This window comes from Hermetia illucens, chromosome 1, assembly GCF_905115235.1.
Source record: "Hermetia illucens chromosome 1, iHerIll2.2.curated.20191125, whole genome shotgun sequence".
Classification (NCBI taxonomy): domain Eukaryota; kingdom Metazoa; phylum Arthropoda; class Insecta; order Diptera; family Stratiomyidae; genus Hermetia; species Hermetia illucens.
In genome coordinates, this window is record NC_051849.1 from 108,007,908 (window position 1) to 108,028,949 (window position 21,042).

The 21,042-nt window shown below is 42.1% G+C and overlaps 1 pseudogene; it reads right to left on the reverse strand.

The window, feature by feature from the left end:
* Positions 1–2,983: 2,983 nt before the first annotated feature.
* On the reverse strand, positions 2,984–8,936 carry LOC119657924 (annotated as a pseudogene).
* Between the last annotated feature and the right edge of the window lie 12,106 nt (positions 8,937–21,042).

A 21,042-nucleotide genomic window follows, 5' to 3' on the forward strand; every position in this document is an offset into this window, starting at 1 on the left:
GGTTAGGGTTCTACTTGCGTAGCATACTGGTCTATCTGTACCAATAGGTCTCTGTGACAGCACAGCCCCAATAGCAAAATTACTTGCGTCAGTGGTCAATACAAATGGCCTGGAAAAGTCTGGGTACTGTAATATCGGTTCGTTGGTGAGAAGCTGTTTGCAGAACCCGAATGTTCTGACATAGTTTTCGTTTAAGTCAATGGTTCTATCCTTTTTCAAACATTAGGTGAGAGGTTTTGTTAATTTAGCGAAATCCTTTATGAACTTTCGGTAATATCCGAGAAGTCCTAAGAATGCCTTGATTTCTTTTTTGGTTTTGGGGGTAGGGTATTTTCTAATAGCATCAATTTTGTCGGGGTTTGGTCTAACACCTTGGCTTGTAATAATGTGACCTAAGGAACTGACTTCTTTCTTTAGAAATTCGGACTTGTCCAGTTGAATTTTGAAATTTGCTGCTCTTAGTTTGTCAAACACTTTTCTGAGGTTTCCTGTAACGACGTGGAGAAGACGATAATATCGTCGAGGTAGACAAGACATGAGGTTCCTTGGATATCTTTTAATATATTATCCATGACCCTTTGGAAGGTAGCGGGGGCGTTTTTCAGCCCAAAAGGCATGCGGATAAATTCATAGTGTCCACCTTCTACAGTAAACGCGTGTCTCGAGGGTCCATCTCAATCTGGTGGAATCCACTTGCCAGATCGATCGTTGAGAAATATAGACATCTCCCGAGTTTGTCCAGGATTTCGTTAATGTTGGGAATTGGGTATTTGAATTTGGGATTGCACCTCAGTTTTATGTACGTACTTAGTATGTATCGGTACGTGGCCGGTGGCTAATAAGATGTTTGATGGAATTTGTAAAGCTAAGGTGTTCTCCAGGTTTAAAGAAGATGTCTTGGTAATCTCTGCAGATTTTGATAAGTATTATCAAGTTCATGTATGCTGCCAAGTTCATTAAGTGAATGTCGTATTTCTTCAACGGTGATTGTGTAAGATTGAAGGTTTATTATGTGTATAAAGTTGTTATATTAAACCTTATTTCTAGCGTTCCCCAGTTGTAGTGGTAGAAGTCCCTGGTTGTTCAGTAGGTCGTGAATTTCTAGTTTCTGTCCCAGCGTCATTGTCAGCCTGAAATTTGCGTTGTTTCTTCAATTTAGATTTGTGTATTTTCTTATTTTTATGGGTGATAATTAACTCTATTATTATTTTTTACTATTTGTTTACTGAATCGGGGAGTTAATTTATTTCTTCTGTTTTCTTTACGGAAAACAATTTCGTGTTCATCGAAAGGTGTGGGGGGTTCTCGTTTTTGATTTAGTTTGTCTATATTTTTCTCGACGGCTTGTTGAAGTTTATCCTTGATAGTTGGGTAAATTAGTTGCCGGAATTCATTGAGTTTTTGTAAGAATTCGTGTTCGTTATTGAATTTGACAGTTTGAAGGAACTTGTGTGTTTGTCCCGTGAATAATTTATAAGGAGTGTGGTCGCTGCTGGTTGCTGAATGAATGGCGTTATTGTGCGTTATCACAGCCTCATTCAGGATGTCGTCATGGTCTTTGTTTGTTGCTTTATTGTAGATAATTCGGTATATTTCCGTGAGGGTTGAATGTGATCTTTCCACATGGGCATTACTAGTGCTCTGGGCGAATGACGTGAGATGCAGTTGAATATCATATTGGGAACAGAAATCCTTGAAAAGATTAGCTGTAAATTCAACTCCTTGATCTGCTACTAGCGTTTTTGGAATGCCGTGAAGACTTATAAAGTGTCTTATGGACTTGATTATCGTGAGGCTGATTCGGGCAACTAGTGTGTAGGCTGCGATGAATTTTAAGAATTTGTCAGTTATGGTGAGAATGTTTTTATGGTTTATAGCATAAACGTCGATATGAACTATATCTAAGGGTTTACAAGGTGTCGGGGGTTTTTCAAATCTGATTTTTGGAGGGTTTCTGTCGTATTTTAATGTTTGACACACCTGGCAGTTGTTTATTGTTTGGGTTATTTTTAATTTCATGAATGGGAAGTAATAGGTTCTTTTGAGGTGAGCTGTTGTTTCGTTGATTCCCCTATGGTTGTTTTTATTGAGATATTCGTTAACTACTTTGTCTTGTTGGTCGTTTTCTCTTACGTCAGTCAGTATTGTCGTACATGGGAGTAGCTTGAAAATCTTGCTTCTCGAAAAGAATTTGGAGTATGCTTCTTGCAGGGTTTTAAATGTTTCGTCATCTGTGAATATGGCATTGATTTTATTGGGTGTTAAGAATTTATGTTATGCTTTCTAATGTGAAACAATTCATCTTAATGGTGCGTCGTTGTTTATTTTTGAACAAGATTTCGATGGAATTAGAAGGGGGTCCACTGTGGGTTTCCAGGATTAATTGAATATTAAACTCGTTCAATGGACGTTCTGAAATGTATATATAGTAGTCGAGGTTTTCTGGAGCTGAATGAATGGTTGCGCATGTGGAGCTTGGGATTTGCTAGGATATGCAGGTTAACTTCAGTGCTGGGAGTGGTGTCTTTTGCCAGTTTTATTCGGCTAAGAGCGTCGACATTGGCGTTTAGCTTCCCTTTTTTATGTATCACTTGGTAGTCCAATTCTTCTAGCTTAAATCGCGAACGTATAAGCTTCGAGTTAGGATCTTTTAGACTCATGAGCCATAGAAGTGGTTGATGATCCGTTACGATTTGAAACTTACGACCAAATAGGTATGGGCGGAAATATTTTGTTCCCCAAACTATTGCTAGAAGCTCGTTTTCCGACGTAGAAGAATTTATTTCTGTATCGGTTAGGGTTCTACTTGCGTAGCATACTGGTCTATCTGTACCAATAGGTCTCTGTGACAGCACAGCCCCAATAGCAAAATTACTTGCGTCAGTGGTCAATACAAATGGCCTGGAAAAGTCTGGGTACTGTAATATCGGTTCGTTGGTGAGAAGCTGTTTGCAGAACCCGAATGTTCTGACATAGTTTTCGTTTAAGTCAATGGTTCTATCCTTTTTCAAACATTAGGTGAGAGGTTTTGTTAATTTAGCGAAATCCTTTATGAACTTTCGGTAATATCCGAGAAGTCCTAAGAATGCCTTGATTTCTTTTTTGGTTTTGGGGGTAGGGTATTTTCTAATAGCATCAATTTTGTCGGGGTTTGGTCTAACACCTTGGCTTGTAATAATGTGACCTAAGGAACTGACTTCTTTCTTTAGAAATTCGGACTTGTCCAGTTGAATTTTGAAATTTGCTGCTCTTAGTTTGTCAAACACTTTTCTGAGGTTTCCTGTAACGACGTGGAGAAGACGATAATATCGTCGAGGTAGACAAGACATGAGGTTCCTTGGATATCTTTTAATATATTATCCATGACCCTTTGGAAGGTAGCGGGGGCGTTTTTCAGCCCAAAAGGCATGCGGATAAATTCATAGTGTCCACCTTCTACAGTAAACGCGTGTCTCGAGGGTCCATCTCAATCTGGTGGAATCCACTTGCCAGATCGATCGTTGAGAAATATAGACATCTCCCGAGTTTGTCCAGGATTTCGTTAATGTTGGGAATTGGGTATTTGAATTTGGGATTGCACCTCAGTTTTATGTACGTACTTAGTATGTATCGGTACGTGGCCGGTGGCTAATAAGATGTTTGATGGAATTTGTAAAGCTAAGGTGTTCTCCAGGTTTAAAGAAGATGTCTTGGTAATCTCTGCAGATTTTGATAATTTGGTCTTTTTTTTCTTCATTCAGGTGAGACATTCGGGTACAATCACTTATGATACAAGGGTTGATTTGGTTCGAAGGCTTCACATAAATGTTGAAGTTGTTAAGTTCACAAAAATTTTCTTTGACATATTCCTTGGCCTTAAGAGGTTGGTCCAAGTACAAAATTTCGTCGAGATCCGATGTGTTGGTCACTTCGACAATGCTAAACCAATTTTGTGTAAGATAAATCCCTTCGGAAATAGTTAGATTTTGGGAGATTTCTGTTTTAGGCAAGTACACTTCTCCTTCCTTTACGTCTACGGGCAATTTGGCTAGAATTTTTGAATTTCCTGGTACTGTATATTTAGCGGATGCAAAATTGGGTTTATAAAGAATAGGTATGATTGCGTTTTTTGTTATGAGTGTCTTGTTCTCAAGGTCAACTTTGGCTTCAAGTTTAGAAAGTATGTCCAGTCCTAACAGTCCATCGAAATATTTGTGGAATTTAAAAATGAGGAAACTACACTCACCATATTGGTTAAATTCCAAGAAGTTGGGTAGTGTAATTCGTTTGCTTAGTTTATGTTGATTGAAAATTGTCGTTATTGTTACTGGATTGACATCCTCCAAGTCTTCTGACCGAACAAATTCTGGATTTAGGAAAGAAGCTGATGCTCCTGTATCGATTAAAAATCTTAAGGGACGACCGAATGGAGATGCTATACTTATATATGGAAGGACTGATCCATGTTTATTGACGTCTAAGTAGCCGATTGGCTCGTGGAGGCTATTTGCCAAAAATTTTCATCGTCAATTTCGTAACAAGGATTTTGCTCAGGTGATTGGTTAAAATCTTGTGAAGGGTCCCAGTCTTGGTTTGCGTTTACGAAAAGTTGATCGGCTTCTTCGTCGTGATAGTGTGTTGGTTCCTGAACGTTAGAGCTCATATTTGGATGTGAGTTTTCTAAAGAAGAAACATTTAATAGTTCCTTAGAAACGAAATTTACTGGTCCTGTTGGGTGGAAAAAATTGTTCCGTGGGTATTCATTTTGCCTGGAGTTTTGAGATCGAGTTTGATGTGTATTAGCAGGTCCAATTTCCGTTGGTTCTGCTTTGGGTAGTTGTGAAATGTTTGTCCTATTAAATTGATAGTTGGGGTTTTGGGGCAGCGATTGGTTAACTTGTATATTATTATGTTGCGGAAATTTCGTTGCCTGGGGTAACTTGCTGGGGTTCGAAATCATTGGTGTCCTGTAGTTTGGATTGCCAGCTATCTGTCTAAAGGTTGGATTCAATGCGTTGTTTTGGGCTAAATGTGTTCTATTAGTAGGTCTGACGTATTGCGGTATGCGGAGTACAGAGTTATCGTACCTTGCGTAAGATATGTTCTGCTCTTTAATGCAATAGGCAAAAGCTGTTGCCAAGTTACTAGGCTTCATTGCTCGTACCGTTGCACCAAGAGGTTCTTTTAGACCTGATAGAAATGCGTTTAGGCACATTTCGGTGTATAAGCTCTGTTTTGCTTTCACTACATTATTGTCTTGTTCGTGAATTTGAACATAGTTTGTCATGGTTGCAGATATTTCTATAATTTCATTGTAGAATTTTTCAACAGGTTTGTTACCTTGTTTGATACCGTGAAGGTCCTTAATTAACGAAGTTTCATTACGTTTGTCGGCGTAATGATGAATGAGATTTTGTTTAATGGTTGCCCAGTCGAGTGGGGTTCCATACATATTTAAAATTTCGTTAGCCGATCCTTCAATTTTATTTCTGATAGATCGTAATAGTAGGTTCCTATATGGAGTGCCTTCTGTACACGAAATGAGTGAGCGAATTTCGTCAACATTATTGAGGAATTCAAAAAGTAACTTCGGATTACCACTGAACTTTGGTAGATCTTTGATCGCATCCGGGACGCGTAAAGCCTCACAAATGTCCTTTGCAGTGATAACATGGTTGCCACCGTTATCGTTTGTTGCCATTCTGACTAAAGGAATTGAGTATAACAACGTCTAATAGGATGGTTCAAAGATTTCGTTCTAGAGATCTAATTATTAATTCACTTGTCGAGATCACTCAGTCGCGATTGTACTTGCTGAATTGAATTTCACTTAATTATTATTTCCGATTTCACAATTTATATATGTTTTCACACTAAAACTATAATGGCATTAAATCTAAGAGTGAGAAGGATGGGTTAGACAAGGAGATATCCACTTGCATCAACGTCAGCGAGAGAGCTAACATATTCCTTGATAACCGATGACTGCAACTGGTCCTTAATCTTTCCACACACAACACACTGATTCTAAAATTAGTTGAGATATTGTAGGTTGACCGGTTCTCCGGGGACGATATTCTCTCGTTCCACTACGCGAATTTCCGAATAAATTACCGATAATCCTTCGATACTTGAATTGAAAGGATTCGCAAAAAGAAAACCGAACCGTCGACTGCGCCAGTTATGGAACTTGTTCCATAGATAATAAAAAAAACAAATGGTTTTATCTAAGACGTATATTTACGTCAATGCAATGCAATACAATACAAATAACTGAACTTACGTTAATTGAGTGCATCATTTATAATGTTACAATAATGCTTACTCAGGTGCATGTGCGTGGAGTGCGTTGACATATTATATGTATTTAGAAAAAAGTAGAGTGCATGGCATGTGTGGCAATCTGATGAGTTAGCATGGCATGTGTTGGTATCGAAGTTCGCATTGGGGTCGTTGGAGTGGATCATGTATTGGTATCGGGTGGTTATGATGGGGTCGTTGACGTAACTCGCGCGTCTCCGGACCCGAGTGCCGCGATCAAGGAGGGGAAGATCCACGACGGATCACCGTCTCAATTATTGTCTCTTCCGCCTCAGATCTTGTATGAGGCGCGGCCTCTGAGGTTCCCACCCTTCCTCGACATCCTCAGGCCAGTTATTCATTTTGAGGATGTCCCTTTATAGAAATTCCGCAGGAGAAAGGAGGATACAAAAGGGAGGAAGTCCTCAAACTACGATTAGACTATTCACGCATCATAGTTCATTGTACCAGCAAACTTCATATCATTAATTATAACAAAAAATATGAAAAATAAAAATAAACAATATGTAAAATTCAAAGAAGGAAAATAATAAAAAAAAAGAAAAATAAAAAACAAGTCGGAATACCGGAAGCTCGCGCTTCGGGTATAAAGGTTTTGTGTTCATCTTATGTAAGAGACGCACATTTCTCTGTCCGTATATAGCTACAAATCCAACATAATCCTTCATATTTTTCCAAACTACGAGACATACGTACATATTAGAGCCATAGATATCACGCTCACCCTAAACAAACAAACTGCCTATTACCTGCTGTACACATATATGCACGTATCTAAATTTATCGTATCCATATTTCCGATTTACGTCTTATATCTATCTGAATTAGGCACTAGCCGCAAAGTTCGTTAGCACGCATATATTATATACCTACATATATACATGTCTGGTTGACAAATAACTAAAAAACTAAAACAAAATAATTGTCTGCGACCCAATTCATAAGAATTCATTTCGTTGTGGTATTGACGAATTGATATGTGATGATGACGTCATGCGGGTTGTAGAGTGCACGAAATTCACAAAAAATTGTAAAGTTTCACCCCCAATAACTTTGTTAATAATAGTTGGATTTTCTTCAAACTTGATCAAACTGTGCATTATATTCTTCGTTATACTCATGCCAAATTTTGTATTTCTGGGATGAACATAAGGGGGGGTGCCGGGTAAATTTCTAAAATGTGGAAATATACTATTATTAACTTTATTTGTACAGATATCGGAACCGGATATATTTTGAGGCCTAGATTTCGTAGAAATGCACCACTGTGATTTTTTCCAGATTTTTCGGTTGGATAGGTTCTGAGAACGAGACCTGTTACACTTTTTGTGGGTCATATTTTCAACCCTTACTCCCCTATGTTTCATCTAATATCAAATATTGAACCAGATTCGGAAAGTACTAATTGAGACCTTTCATTTGATACCCTACTTGGCTACATTCTGTGAAAAAAAAATTTGCACCCTCCATTCACATGTACGGAGAGCTCCCCCTTAAACTTAACGCAAGATGGCGCCACTTACTGCATGTAAAGGGATCACCAGATTACATACTCTCACCAATTTTCGTGACAATCGGTCTAGCCGTTTCCGAATAAATCGGGTGTAACAGACAGACAGACAGACAGACAGACAGACAGACAGACAGACAGACAGACAGACGGACAGACGGACAGACAGACACCGTCACCATTCTAATAAGGTTTTGTTTCACACAAAACCTTAAAAAGAAAATAAAAAAGAAAATAAAAAAAATAAAAACAATGACTCACCCAGGTCGTCACTCCGAGCTCGGATTGATGCTGGTTTACTTGGTTCAAAGTTGCTTCTTCATTTGCTTTTGTATAAAAAAAACCAAGTCTCTTCTCTAAATATAGTTATGAACATTTTTAATTCAATATAAGAACTACCTAAAGCCGTAATTTTCACTCTAGTTCCGCAATAAAATGATACTACTTCCACACACCTATATTCAGATACTAAGTCTCGAAATACTAAACCAACTAAAAATTGACATAAACTAAATGGTGTCGAAAAATCCTAAATTCTAATCCAGCTGGATAAAAATAAGACTACTTTTTCTCGGTGAAAACCAGCAAACGTGTCAGTATCGTTGTAATGCAAGGAATTTGCTTCTGTTGATGTATCATCTGGCAATCGGGCGTATTCGGTTCAAAATCTAATGCAACCCTTTGACAGACAAACGTTAGTAGTTTAAGGATATCATACTTTGTTCCGTTACGATCAAGTTCATGACAAAAAGATTGAATAAACCATGAGCTCTTTGTTGTATTTCGCCACGAGTAAAAGCCGGGTATTGTTGAATATGCAATTAAAAAGTCGGCATGAATTGGAATTTTGTAGCTCATAGACGATTCACCATCAGTTTCAGTTGTATGTTTCGACAATAGAACACCACCATCTAGCCGATCACCCTGGCATGCTTGTATAAAAAATAGTTTTGGTTTACCAGTGATTTGCTGTGAAATATTGCCATAAGGAATCCAGTTTATATTGTACATCTTTTGCGTAGATATAACCCAATTCACCGTGTGAGAGAATTGTTATAAGTAAACAATCATTAACGCTGTGGTCCATAAGTGCCACGAAATCTTCTGATGATTGCCACACATCCATACTTCCACACCTTCTGATTATCACCTTTAGTTTTTTTATTACGATTATTAGTTTACACTCAATTGCCTACTGATGTAGGTTTACCACTTGCACAAAAAAGAATTTCCCGTCTATGAAAATTTCAAGCACTGAATTTTGAAAAATTTTTGTTGTCCATATCCCGTTAACCTTCGAAATTTGTAGAAAAGGAATCACGTTCCGGATAACGTCGACGATGTCAAAATTTTCTAGTGTTCACGTCATTATATTGCTTATACTCTTGTATTCAGAATCGGCTGGTTCGTTTTCCTTTGAATCATTTTACAGAAGTTTCCCCTCCGTGCCTATAGTTCCTCTCAGAATTCGGAAGCAAGCATCGGACCAAAGAGGTAAATGAATGCATCCAATCCCTCGAAGAATACGTCCAGAGGTTTCCTAAAATTCCAGGGCGATCCTGTCCAAGGCAATCTTCCATCTCTTGCCCGATTATGCGTTTGAGCCACTATATTTGTACTTCCGGGAAACAAGTAAAGATCACTTCGTTTTGAGAATGAAGGGGGTCCTAAGTCCGCATCAACTTAATGCAGGACCGGACCAATTGAGGAGCAACTTACTCCTTCTTTTCTGGTCCACGGACCCCTCGCTAGGGCTTGCACCCAAACTTTTTTAAAAAAAGTCAAGCGACGACGGCTTTACGGTTTCTTACCAGGGCAGAGGCAAATCGTCAGACGCTGCCTCACCTCTGCCCTGGGAGCAGCGTGACCGTAGCGGCTCGCAGATGTTGAATGCTCCTTTATATAATTCGTAAAACACGACATGCCTACGAATTATTTTATTTTTTTTAAAAAAGTTTGGGTGCAAGCCCTAGCGAGGGGTCCGTGGACCAGAAAAGAAGGAGTAAGTTGCTCCTCAATTGGTCCGGTCCTGCATTAAGTTGATGCGGACTTAGAACCCCCTTCATTCTCAAAACGAATATTTCAGCTCTGGCCAGCTTTGGTCAATAAGGCGGATTTGCGCTCAATATAATTTGTAGGCATGTCGTGTTTTACGAATTATATAAAGGAGCATTCAACATCTGCGAGCCGCTACGGTCACGCTGCTCCCAGGGCAGAGGTGAGGCAGCGTCTGACGATTTGCCTCTGCCCTGGTAAGAAACCGTAAAGCCGTCGTCGCTTGACTTTTTTTAAAGATCACTTCTTTTTTGACCATGGATCCTTATTTCTTCATTTCTCCATTTATTTTCACAGCTTATTCCCGCGATAAGCACGAGCAACTTTTTCGCTCCGACTCCGACGATGCCGGCGTGCCTCTTCCAGCCAACAACTCCTCTTGCGCACCTCTTCAACGCGCCTCCACCTTCTTCTTTTTCCATCCACCGCTTCAACCTCTTCCAGGCTTCTTCTTTTCCCTGCACCGCTTCAACCTCTTCCAGCCAACAACTCCCCGTTCTTTTTTTCTCACGCACCGCTTCAGTTCCCGCTACATAGCCTTTCTTACTCACTAGGCAATGTTGCGGCAACATGCGCATGCGCCTGCGGATGCGGCAAATCATTCGCCTCTTGTCAAGATCAATTCGCCCGAATGCATTTAATAATGTGCAATCTGCGGCGAACATTAAGGCAATTGCACACTATTAAATGCGTTGGTTAAGCGAATTAATTAAGAAAGAGCCGAATGAGATTCCGCTCCCGTCGCGCAGCCGCGGTTACTACACATGTATTGGTAAATTTTGCAGTTCACATAGAAGTGGCGATAGCATTCCTCCTTGGGAGCAGCGTTTCGTTGCTTCTGCTGTTAGCGATCGAACCCGCTTCAGCACATAGCAATCTCTGCGTTAGCATAGCATGGATTCACTTAACTAAATGATGATGATGCGCTCTGATGGCATTACAGAGTTTTTGAAAAGGCGCACAGGCAAATGCCCCTTCAATGTCCACGAAAACCCGCATCGCGTACTCATCCTTCAAAGTTTCATCTTCTATCTTTAAAAGAAGAGAATGAAGAGTAGACTTTCTCGCTGGTAAGCATGGTAGTTTTCATTAAGTGGGTGCGACCTAAGTGCTTTCCCACGAACATAACGCTCAGCCAGTCCCTCCAAATCTCTCAGCAAAAATGAAGTCAAATTGATCTTTCTGAAATTCTTTAGATTCGGATAGTCATCTTTTCCAGGCTTCGGTATGATGACTACCTTAACCTTCTGCCAAGAGGTAGACACATAGCTCAGAGCAAGACTTACTAGAAAAATATTTTTTAGCAATCGCTGCTCTATACCCTTCTTTAGCATTACTAGATAGATGCCATCCATGCCAGGTGCTTTGAAGTGTTCAAAGGACAGTATGGCAACTTTCAACTTTTCATTGGTAACACCCGCTTTCCTAGTGTTCCAATTCACCTTGCAGCACTTTTGCGTTGATGGAGTAGCAAGAACTGTCACCTCTCCTCTACCACTTCCCTCACCTATTCTCCCGGATAATATACTTCCAAGAGGGTCTGTACTGATTCTAATCTGGAGCTCGTGAAAGTACCATCCGGTTTTCTAAGAAAGTCCAACTTGGCCGACCCATCCCTCTGAAGGACTCTGCACAGCCTTGAAGTCTCTCTTTCGCCTTCCAGTTCCCCACAGTACGCTTCAAAGAAGTCTCGTTTCAAACACCTCGAGTCTGTTATATTCACGCTGTGAGTTCTGGAAGTCTAAACGGTCTTCTTTGAATTGCTTTTCCATGCACGGTTCAAAAGCCGCATTGTTGATTTCCTGAGATTTTGTATTATAATTCCCGGTTCCACCAAGGAACTGTTTTGCCGCTTTGGCCTCGGGAAATAGGACAATCCTCTTCATAGCACTCTACAAGTCTGCAATTCAGAATTTCCAATTCATCTTCAAACGCCAAAGGAGTCCTTAGTACTTTATTGCCAAGGAGTTCGTTGAGCCTTTTCCAGTCCATTTCCTGGGGTTCGGCCTTTCTATCGCCGACAATTGCGGGTGAACAGCAATTGGCAGATAGAATTCTAGGTATCGGTGATCGGACAGTGAGACTTCGTTTGGCACCCACCAGTGTGTAACACTTTTGAGGTACTGATTGTTAGGTCAATTACTTCACTTCTGCTCCGCCCACGCAGGGGCGCACCCTATGTTTGCAGTCATGAGACCAGCTTAACTGATGAAATCAAATAGCTTCTCTCCTCTTGGATTGCATTTACTACTGGCCCACCAAATATGTTGAATGTTCCCATAGCAACCTAGTCAGAGTTTGAGACCACTTGATTCTGCATAGACTACCAGATCCTTTAGTTCTTGCGTCGACGGAGGATAGGAAGAATCATAGGGTAAATAAGCGGAGGTAACTATGATGCTTTTCCCCTCGCCGTTAATCCGGTATTGTACGATGACCGTAGCTAAGTCCTGGGAGCAGAACTGTCTCAGCATGGTTGCCTTTAACCGTTTTAACTTCAGGACTCAAGCTCTCGGTCTTATCGATCTTTCATCGTAGAAGATCCTAGCCTCCTTTACTGATCCAATGCCAAAGATTCTATTAAATCAAACCCACGACTCTTGCACCAGAAAAATGTAGGTGTAATCCTGCAGCTTTGTCAGCCTCGATACCATCCGATAGGAGGAGACTTTGGCATGTTGCAAGTTAATTTGACCAATCTTAATGTTTTTAGACATAAACTTAGTCCAATAGGAAATGGAAAACTGTTACAAGCGTATTCCGCGGTCCGCGTGACGGGGTTTCTCCTACACTGCACTGCCAGAGATTCGACCCCTCCTGTTTATGTGATTTCGCTGATAAGAGCCGCACTTGGAAGTACAGCAGTTTCCATGTCCTCATCCATGAAAGGGCTCATCTCATCCCGCCGAGCATTCGTCTGTTTTCCACTTAACGTCTTCACTGGTTTGTGGTTCCGGTTTGCATAGATTCGATCACTCGAACTGGCATCAAGTCAGTTCCGTTCACGTCTCTGGCTTCCGTTTCTTCCGCCTGTTCCGTAAATGATGTAGGAGAGGTTACTAGCAGGTGGGATTCACTCTATAGTCCCTTCTCCAGTGCGGACCCCTGACAATGTATGCACTATCCTCAGCATGCAGCTCCATTGTGGGAGAGCGCACTGAAATTGGTGCAATTTGTTCTATATTATGTGAGTCGAAAACCATGATTGTTCTTCGCTCTCAAAATGGAGATGATGCTCTCCAGTTTCCTGATATGATTGAATTTCAATCTATCTACAAAAGCTCGGTGCTTCAGGTATGAAAGATTTTGTTTGCTTCTTCTGTGAGTATATTTGAGTGCAGAACTATCCCATTTGTACGTAGCCCGTTATGTATATGCATTTAGCATGTCAGATTACCCATTTTAGTGTGATGTTCATAGTTCAAGTAAATTTACAGGGTAAATTTTGAGGTACTACTAAGCTACTTTGTTAGTAATAGTATGATTTTGATCAAACTTGGGGGTAACATGCTTCATATGAAATTCTATACTACTACATTTTTATAACTCTAGGATAAAGTTAAGGGGGGTTTTTACTCAATTTTCCCAAAAATATGGTAATATACTATTATTAACTTAATTTGAGCAAATATCGCTATCGAGAGTATTTTGAGGCCTGCACACCATAGAAAGGCAGCTTCATGATTTTTTTCAAATTTGTTGATTGTGTGGTTTCTGAGAATGGGTCCATTAAAGAAATCATCACTTTCCACACTCCCCGCCTTTCTAACAAATGTCAAAACCAAGACCGGCTTCGAAAAGTACTAATCGAGACCTTTCATTTGATATGCAACATCACTATATTCGGTGAAAAAAATGTGTACACCCCCCTTTTGCATGTATGGGGACCCTCCTTAATCTCAACGTAGAAGGATATCACTCACTGTATGTCTGGGCCTTCATAGTTCCCACCTTCTCACCAAATTTCGTGCCAATCGGTATAGCCGTTTCTGAGAAAAGGGCGTGTGACAGACAGGCAGACAGACAGACGGACAGACACAAAGACAGACAGACATTGAACCGATTTTAATAAGCTTTTGTTTTGTAAACAAAACCTCAAAAATGGAGCACCATATGGTGACTTCCCCTGAGCACATTCAGAATCTTTTGGTCCAGTTCGAATACCAAGCTGAAACCCTCCGCATTTGAAGATTTGTCCTTCCTGGCATCCATGATCTTTACCCTTCAGTATCCGAAGTCCATGCCCGGGTTCAATTCACCTTCGATAACCCGGTAACCAACATCCGACATGCTCCATCCTGTGCAGCACAGTGTTTACAATAGTGAACTTGGACCGACCGCCAGAACTCAAAGGATTACCTGCTGGAGTCACTTTAAAGCAGCTTCAACAATGCAGTCCACTCCATCGCGAAAACCTTGATTGTTAATTAAATTTTGGCAACCTTGCCATCGTCGTCGGAACGGAAGGTCGCAGTTCAAATCTCACTGGTGGCAGAGGGGTTTGTTATCGTGACAGGATGTCGGACACCAGTCGACTCAGCTGTGAATGAGTACCTGAGTCAAATCAGGGTAATAATCTCGGGTGAGCGCAATGCTGACACACAAAAGTTAAATAAAATTTTTTAGCAAGCATCTGAATATTCCCACTGTACTGCATGCATACTCTCATGGACAGATAAATAAGAGCACCTATTACATAAAACATATATCGTAATTAATTAAAGCATTAGCTCTCCCTCAAGTAAAATAATTATTTTGTTACCTGCAAAATTAATTAAAATATTTTTTCTTCACTGGAAAGCATTCCTGCAGATAATATCGGAGTGCTCACATTTATTTAGCACCACTGGTCGCATCCTGTTAGGCATAATGCAACTTAACTTCCTTCAGGTTTCTATTCGAATATTTTTTCAATCGTCCTGGAAGAAGCTCCAAAAGTAGCTCGTATTCCCGGAAATTTTACACGAAAACTTACTTTTTATAACACCCAACATAAGTTTAGCTTACTGGGTCCATTGTACTATCGCCGTAAATTGCCTATTCAAAGGCTTCCCGCCTACGGTGTTCGCAGGCTTTAGCGAATCTGAGAACATTCTCCAGAGGCATAGAGTCTGCAGATTCTTCTTTGAAGAAAACCTTGCCAAGGTGTCTTCGTCTGAGAGCAGCTGCATAAAAAGTGCACGGCCGTCTTCTCCTCCTCCTCACATTGGCTGCACATAGCCGAAATCACTACCCAAATCTTTTCCATATGGTACTTTAAGGAGCAGTTAAAAGCCCTACTAGTGTTTTCATGTCCCACTTATTAAGGGACAACAAAATGCGGCTCTAGTGGCCCTAGGCTCTTTCACAAGGATTTTCGGTTGCCGGCAAGACTCCAAATTTCTCGACTCTGCTGCGGAAATCCTTGCAATTTCACCCTTCAGAGTAGACTTGACAGTAGGTGGCGAAATGCAAGAGCTGGTTCTGGCCCCACCATTGTGGATCCAGACCCTGGGCGAGCCAGTCAGTTAGCCTCGTCATTACCAGCGATGTTAGAGTGCCTCGGCACCCACATCAGGAATGTTTCGTTCAGTCGGCCAAGTTTCAGCAGCACCTGATGACAACTCCACACCAACTGGCTTGATATGTCGTTGGTGTTTAGTGCTGATAATGCCCCCGACTGTCAGAACAGATTCGAATGGTGCGACCCCTTCATTTTTATCGTAGACATTCTTCTGCTGCCAATGAAATGGCATATATCTCCGCCTGGAATATGGTCGTCATTTTTCCAAGGGTTCGCCCGATCCATCCTCCATGACTGACCCGTCGGTGAAGATTATTAGGTCTGAAAAGACTCATGGCCACTTGTCGACCATTCTTCTCTTTCGGTGATTACGACAGTGTATGTCTTTTCAAAGACGAATCTGGAAACCATATGATCGGTCGGCATCAGGGCTACCGGATGTTTTTCAAGGAATTTCCAGATAGACGCATGACCGTATGATTGGCCGCCTTTGCAAGCCCCAATGGTATCGAGCCTACATGCGTCATTGGTTGCTTTCAGTTTCACCTCCAAGTGAATGGGGGGTAAATTTAGGATAGCTTCAAGTGCCGCAGTCGGCGTAGTACTCATTGCTCCAGTAATACTTAGGCAACCAAGTCTCTGAATCTGCGTTAGCAGCTTCCTGCTGTTAGCAAAGTTCAGTCTTGGCCACCAGACGACGTATGCATACATCAAAATGGGTTTTATTATGGATGTATACATCCAGTATATCCGTTTGGTGAAAGTCCCCAGGTCTTACCTATCGCATTCCTACAGCACCAGAGCAATCTGCAGGATTTCTGATATTGTTCCTGGATATGATGCTTCCACGTTAACTTGGAGTCGAAATGTACTCCTAAGTATTTGACTGTTTGTGCCAGCTGGACTTCCGCCCCTGCTAAGGTAGGTAGTGTATAGCTACCCCACCTGACGTTCCTAGTGAGCATTACTAGTCCAGTCTTCCTAGCGTTCACTGTGAGTCCATTGCGGAGGCAGCAGCTGTGGATTTCATGCAGAGTTGCATTCAAGCGGTTATATACTGTGCCCGCAAACTTGCCGGTAATTATTACGGCTAGGTCGTCGCAAATGCTTGCGCGAAGACTTTTTTGTGCACCAGGAGCCACAGCAGGTTATCCATTACCAAGAGCCATCACAGTGGAGAGAGAACCCCTCCCTGCGGACAGCCCCTGAGACATCCTGCTTCAATAGACTTCTGGCCGACCGATATGTGGACTTTTCTCTACTCTAGCATGCGAAGGATCCAACTGATTAGCAGCGGTTCGATTCCATGCTGTCTTGCCTCATCAAAAATTGCCGCGAATGAGGCATAATTGAAGGCACCTTCGATGTCCATGAATGCGCATAAGGTGTATTCTTTTTCGGACATCGCCTTTTCAATTTTTACCGTTAGTTCATGGAGTGCTGTCTCCGTGGATTTGCCTTTCTGGAAGGCGTGTTGCCTATGGTGAAGTGGCCACTTAAGAATATGTGTATCCCTTATGAGCCGATCTACTAGTCTTTCTAGTCCTTTTAGCAGAAAGAACGTTAGGCTGATCAGTCGAAATCTTTCAGCGTCTATGTAGATCGGTTTTCCTGGTTTGGGAATGAACAACACCTTCACATCCCGCCATTTAATTGGAATATAAGCGTGTGCTAGGCATGCGCGGTATATATTCCGAATGTGTAGACATCCACTCCCTCTATTACTAGCGCAGGGATGATGCCAGCCGACCGGCAGACTTGTATCTATGGAATGAGTTAAATGCCCATTTTACTCGCTCCAGTGATACTACTTTGCATGCCAGATTCCAGTCTCTCGGTTAAGGGCTGTATGCACCTGTTGGCCCCAAGATTAGATTTTGGATGCTGCCTGGGAAGTGCAAGCAAATGGTTTGCCGTTTCTTCATCGCTTTCTGTGTACTTCCCGTTCTGTAAACGTAAATAACTCAGTTTCTGGCTACGTTTTTTGACCAGAATCCGCTTCAGCTTTGAGGTTGCCTCAAGAGAGTTAGTCTCTTCGGAAAAGCGTCTCCATGATGATCTTTTAGCCGATGTTATGCTCTTCTTTAGAGCCTTCTGTGCCTCTTTATAGCGATTCTAGCTAGTGACTGATTCACCCTTGAGAGCACGATTGAGGAGCATCCTTGTCATTCTCCTCTGTTTTGCCAAATCCGAGTTCCACCATGGTGTTTTACCCTTCTTTGGCATCTTGAGTAGACAGTTTTCTTCGCAAGCTTCTCTCATGCTAGTTGTGATCATCTGGGTTGTCTTCTCAATTCCAGGAATGGATTTGATGCGCTTCCCAGGGATCGTGACTCGGGCGCTCAATTCAATTTTATACATCACCCAATTTGTCTTCCGCGGGTTCCGAAATGGAGTGGGTGGAGGTGGATCCATGCCCATTACGAAATCAATGCGTCTGTGATCCGAGAATGTGATATCGTTTGATACTCTCCACTCTTCCATCAGAGACGCGATGTCAGGAGGTGCCACCAAGATGTCGATGACCTCTCGCCTGACCACGTTGAAGAACGTGGGTTCATTACCCAAATTTAGGATCTGAAAATCGGTTCCCACTAGATACTCCAGTAGTCTCGATCACATCCTCTCGATCTAACCTTTGTGGTGAGCGTTGAGATCACATCCTGCTATTAACCCCATGCCTCTACTTTTGGCATATTGGATAGCTCTGATGAATGTTCCACTGGGAACCTCTTCTGCGTCGTAGGGAAAATATGCACAGCAACATAGTACCTCTTTATCTCCCTGTTGACTTTTTATTGTTAGCTTAGCCGATGTTTTGTCGCCATCACATAGGTCGTTAACCAAACTAGCCTGGAAGTCTTTGGAGACTACCATGCAGGTGCGGGGTCGATCGCTTCCATTGGCATACAATAGGTCAGCATGTTGGAAGTTTAGACTCCTGACTACCCCAACAATAACCCACGATTCTTGTATGAGGTATATAAATGTTTTGCACTATTGTTCCGACGACTGATAAGTGCAGTCGGCGCTTTACAATGCTGCAAATTTATTTGGGAAATGTGGCACCTCATCTATGTTTCGAAGATGCCGATGGCTGCATGTCCCCTTCAATGGATTTAGGAGCCTACACTTGTAATGTGACGGTCCCCAGCCCATAGTAGAGCCGGCAGCCCGATTTTTCCCGAAGCTTCATAACATCAGGTTCGGGAACGCCGATAGTGAGAAAACTTCCCGACCTATCGGCTCTCTCTCCTGTTTTGCTGCCTAGCAGCAACCAGGTGGAAGTGTTGAGGTTGTTCTGCACACCAAGTAGTTCCAGAACCCCAACACCATTTCGCTCTTCTTCTGGAAGGTAGAGAAAGCAGTTTTTGATCGATGGAAGCTCACAAACCCTTTTAAAGGTTAGTCGCGCACCCTCCCACACATGGTTGAGGGAGGAGCAGTACTGCCTAAGCCACTCGTTCATGTTTTCGCCGGCAAAGTTCAGCCGTAACATTTTACGGTATTCACCTACCGGCTCAAAGCAAAGCTTAATGCCTTACGCAGACGCAATCTTTGCAGCTAGGGGGAGTTTCCTCCTAAGCAGTTCGCACTGCTCAGTATCGTAGCCGGATGGATTAGAGTCGTCATACAGGACCCATCCATCGGCTTCGATGGCCTTGGCTGCAAATGAAGGCCGATCCATCTTTCCTGCCTTTTGTGTCGAAGAGTTACGATTGTCCGAGGACCGCTACCGCTTCGGCTTGCCTTTAGCCGCAGGTGCCCCGAAAGCTCCTTTCCCCTCAATCTTGGCTCTTGGGTTGTGCGTTGCCCGGAGGCGGTTTGCCCGACGGCGGTTTGCCCGGAGGCGGTTTGCCCGAATGCAGTTTGCCTAAAGGCGGTCTGCCCGGAGGCTGTTTGTCCGAAGGCGGTTTGCCCCAAGGCGGTTTGCCCGAAGGCTGTTTGCTGTCCGTGGACAGGTGCTTACCTATGGGCAAGACTTTAGCCTCAGCAGGTGGCGCCGATTGGAGCCTGGGGTCAGGAGTGCTGAAAGAAGGGGCTTGCTTCGGGTCGTCCGTCAAGGACTGGGTCCCAATTGAATTGGTACCCACTTGAGTAAGTGGGGAATCTGAGTCTAGACTCAGATTCTCCATCGATGAGCTTAGGGTTGCCCCTTCACTCGGGTTTGGATCGTCACGATCGAAGTTTATTTGTGTTTGCTTAATAGGTTTATGTTTTTGTTTTTTGTTGTTTTTTCATAATTGGCTGCCATGGCATCAATTTTGTCAAGCCCTAAGCGAGGTGTCCGTGGACCAGGAAAGAGGGAGTAAGTTGCTTCCCATTTGGTCCGGTCCAGCATTAAGTTGATGCGGACTTAGGACCTCATCATTCATAAAAAAATATTTTCAGCTGTGGCCAAGCTCTGGTCAATAAGACGGATTTGCGCTCAATATAATTTGTAGTCATGTCGTGTTCTACGAATTATATAAAGGAGCACTCAACATCTGCGAGCCGCTACGGTCACGCTGCTCCCAGGGCAGAGGTGAGGCAGCGTCTGAAGATTTGCCTTTGCCCTGATAAGAAACCGTAAAGCCCTAAAGCCCTAAGCGAGGGGCCCGTCCCTATCGACCCCGCCGTTCAGATAAGTTCCCTTTATATAATCTCTTACAGTCTTACAGTGCAATGAATTTACACGAAACACAGAAATTTAACTTTTAATAAATTTGTTAATAATAGTTAGATTGGGTTCAAACTTTTAGGTTAGGTCCTATATTATTGCCTATACTGTTACAAAATTTGATGCTTCTAGGATGAACTCAAAGGGGTTTTCGGCTAAATTTGTAAAATATAGAAATAAGCTATTATTAACTTTATTTGTACAGATATTGGCACGGGGGGGTATTTTGAAGCGTAGATTTTTTATAAGCGTTTTCGGTTGGATATGTTCTGAGAACGAGACCTGTTTCATTTTTTGGTTGTCACATTTTGAGCCCTCATTCACCTATGATTCACCCAGTATCAGCAAGAAACGAGAAGGTTTTCGAAAACTATTAATCCTTTTATTTGATACCGGATCTAACTATATTCGATGAAGGAAAATGTTATACCCCTTTTTCGCATATATGGGGAGCCCTCCTTCAAACCCAACACAAAATGGCTCCACTTGCTATATGTAAAGGGACTCGTAGGCCACATGTTCTCACCAAAGTTCGTTTTGTGTAAAACAAAACCTTTTTAAAATCGATTCACTGTCTGTCTGACTACAGCGAGTGACATAAATTTAGGTAGAGTTTAAACGAGGGCTACTCATAGATGGAAGGGGGGATTTAAAAAAAAAATTTCACCGAATATAGTCGTGTAGTTGTAGTCGTATAAATGAAAAGCCTCGATTAGTACCTTCCGAAATTGATATTAGTTTTCGCGTGAATTGCAAAGTGGGTGAGTAAGGAGCCAAAATGTACGCACTTAAAGTAAGACAGGACTCATTTTCGGAAACTACCCAATCCAAAAATCCGAAAAAAAACAGGATGGTGCACTTAGATGAAATCTAGGTCTCAAAATATGTCCCATTCCGATATTTGCTCAAATAACCTTAATTTACTTAAAAACCCCCCTTAAGCTCATCCTAGGAGTACTACACTGCACCGCTATGTCGTCACCATAACCCACCACTGTAGCCTCCCTCGGAAGG